This window comes from Arachis ipaensis, chromosome B4 (genome assembly GCF_059453495.1).
Source record: "Arachis ipaensis isolate K30076 ecotype BB chromosome B4, ASM5945349v1, whole genome shotgun sequence".
NCBI classification, from domain to species: Eukaryota; Viridiplantae; Streptophyta; class Magnoliopsida; order Fabales; family Fabaceae; genus Arachis; species Arachis ipaensis.
Window position 1 is genome coordinate 26,625,110 of NC_142439.1, and position 3,276 is coordinate 26,628,385.

General features: G+C 32.5%; 1 non-coding gene across 1 annotated transcript; it reads right to left on the reverse strand.

Moving 5' to 3' along the window:
- Positions 1 to 2,466: 2,466 nt before the first annotated feature.
- LOC148566992 (small nucleolar RNA R71) lies at positions 2,467 to 2,574 on the reverse strand. Its single transcript, XR_015881782.1, has one exon. It is a non-coding gene; the product is annotated as a small nucleolar RNA R71 (small nucleolar RNA).
- Between the last annotated feature and the right edge of the window lie 702 nt (positions 2,575 to 3,276).

Here is a 3,276-nt window from a genome sequence, read left to right on the forward strand (position 1 = left end):
ATTTTACATAATCAAAGTGTAATCACAATTTCTGCGCAGCAAGTTTTTGGCGCCGTTGCCGGGGATTGTTCGAGTTTGGACAACTGACGGTTCATCTTGTTGCTCAGATTAGGTAATTTTCTTTTGTGTTTTCTTTTCAAAAAATTTTTCAAAAATATTTCAAAATTTTCTCACCTGTTTTCGAAAAAAAAAATTTATTCAAAATTTTTAAGAATGAATTCTAGTGTTTCATGAAGCATGTGAAGCCTGGCTGGCTGTAAAGCCATGTCTAAATTCTTTTGGACTGAGGCTTCCAACCATCAGCTGTTATACGACTGTAGGGTATGTCAGGCATGTCATGTCTGAATTACATGCTGAAGCTTGGCTGGCCATTGGCCATGTCTAGTGTTTTGGACTGGAGCTTTCTTTGAAAGCTTGGCTGGCTAGTGAGCCATGTCTAATTCCTGGACTGAAGCTTTAGACTAAGAATGCAAGATTCCTAAAATTCATATTAAAAATTTTGGAATCCTTATTTTTTTTCCAATTAATTTTTCGAAAAAAAATCCAAAAAAATTAGAAAATCATAAAAATAAAAAATATTTCTCTGTTTCTTGTTTGAGTCTTGAGTCATGTTATAAGTTTGGTGTCACTTGCATATGCATCTTGCATTTTTCGAAAATTTCATGCATTCATAGTGTTCTTCATGATCTTCAAGTTGTTCTTGGTAAGTCTTCTTGTTTGATCTTGATGATTTTTTTTGTTTTGTGTTGTATGGTGTTTTTCATATGCATTCTTGAATTCTTAGTGTCTAAGCATTAAAGAATTCTAAGTTTGGTGTCTTGCATGTTTTCTTTGCATTAAAAATTTTTCAAAATTATGTTCTTGATGTTCATCTTGACATTCATAGCATTCTTGCATGCATTCCTTGTTTTGATTCAAAAATAAAAGAGAAAAACAAGAAAATGATGTTTTAATTTTTCTCTCTCATCATAAAAATTTCAAAAATAAAAAAAATATCTTTTCCTTTTTCTCTCTTAAAATTTCGAAAATTAGATTTGACTTTTTCAAAAAATTTTAAAATCTATTTGTTTTTATGAGTCAAATCAAATTTTCATTTTAAAAAATCTTATCTTTTTCAAAATCTTTTTCAAAAATCAAATCTTTTTCATTTTTTCTTAGTTATTTTCGAAAATTCTAAAAAATATTTTTCAAAAATCTTTTTCTTATTTTTTTCACATGATTTTTGAAAATAACATCATCAATTAATGTTTTGATTCAAAAATTTCAAGTTTGTTACTTGCTTGTTAAGAAAGATTCAAACTTTGAGTTCTAGAATCATATCTTGTGATTTCTTATGAATCAAGTCATTAATTGTGATTTTAAAAATCAAATCTTTTTTTCAAAAATTAATTTCTATCATATCTTTTCAAAAATATCTTCTCATCTTATCTTTTTCAAAAATCTAATTTCAAAATATCTTTTCTAACCTCCTAACTTCTTATCTTTTCAAAATTTGTTTCAACTAACTAACTAACTTTTTGTTTGTTTCTTAACTTTTTCAAAACTACCTAACTAACTCTCTCTCTCTAATTTTCGAAAATATCTTCCCTCTTTTTCAAAAATTTCTTTTTAATTAACTAATTATTCTTATTTTTATTTTTGATTTTAAAAATTTTTGAAAAATACTAACATTTTTCAAAAACCATTTTCGAAAATCACTAACTCTTTTTCAAAAATATTTTTCGAAAATTCTCCCTCTCCCATCTTATTCTATTTATTTATTCATTTACTAACATCTCATCTCACATCTCAACCCTCCTCACAGTTGTGTTTCTTCCATTACATTACATTCTTTGTCTCCCCCTCTTTTCTTCCACTCACAAAGGGATCCCTATACTGTGGTATAAAGGATCTCTATTATTATTATTTTTTCTGTGCCCTCTTCTTTGTCATATGAGCAGGAGTAAGGACAAGAATATTCTTGTTGAAGCAGATCCGGAACCTGAAAGGACTCTGAAGAGAAAATTAAGAGAAGCTAAATTACAACAATCCAGAAATAACCTTTCAGAAATTTTTGAACAGGAAGAGGAGATGGCAGCCGAAAATAATAATAATGTAAGGAAGATGCTTGGTGACTTTACTGCACCGAATTCCAATTTACATGGAAGAAGCATCTCCATTCCTGCCATTGGAGCAAACAACTTTGAGCTGAAACCTCAATTAGTTTCTCTGATGCAGCAGAACTGCAAGTTTCATGGACTTCCATCTGAAGATCCTTTTCAGTTCTTAACTGAATTCTTGCAGATATGTGATACTGTTAAGACTAATGGAGTAGATCCTGAAGTCTACAGGCTCATGCTTTTCCCTTTTGCTGTAAGAGACAGAGCTAGATTATGGTTGGATTCTCAACCCAAAGACAGCCTGAACTCTTGGGATAAGCTGGTCATGGCTTTCTTAGCCAAGTACTTTCCTCCTCAAAAGCTGAGCAAGCTTAGAGCTGATGTTCAAACCTTCAGACAGAAAGAAGGTGAATCCCTCTATGAAGCTTGGGAAAGATACAAACAGTTGACCAAAAAGTGTCCTTCTGACATGCTTTCAGAATGGACAATCCTGGATATATTCTATGATGGTTTATCTGAGCTATCAAAAATGTCACTGGACACTTCTGCAGGTGGATCCATTCACCTAAAGAAAACGCCTGCAGAAGCTCAAGAACTCATTGACATGGTTGCTAATAACCATTTCATGTACACTTCTAAAAGGAATCCTGTGAATAATGGGACGCCTATGAAGAAGGGAGTTCTTGAAGTTGATACTCTGAATGTCATATTGGCTCAGAACAAAATATTGACTCAGCAAGTCAATATGATTTCTCAGAGTCTGAATGGAATGCAAGTTGCATCCAACAGTACTCAAGAGGCTTCTCATGAAGAAGAAGCTTATGATCCTGAGAACCCTGCAATAGCAGAGGTGAATTACTTAGGTGAACCTTATGGAAACACCTATAACTCATCATGGAGAAATCATCCAAATTTCTCATAGAAGGATCAAAAGCCTTAACAAGGCTTTAATAATGGTGGAAGAAACAGGTTTAACAATAATAAACCTTTTCCATCATCCACTCAGCAACAGACAGAGAACTCTGAACAAAATGCTTCTAATTTAGCAAATCTAGTCTCTGATCTATCCAAAGCCACTGTGAGCTTCATGAATGAAACAAGGTCTTCCATTAGAAATTTGGAAGCACAAGTGGACCAGCTGAGTAAAAGGATCACTGAAATCCCTCCCAGTACTCTC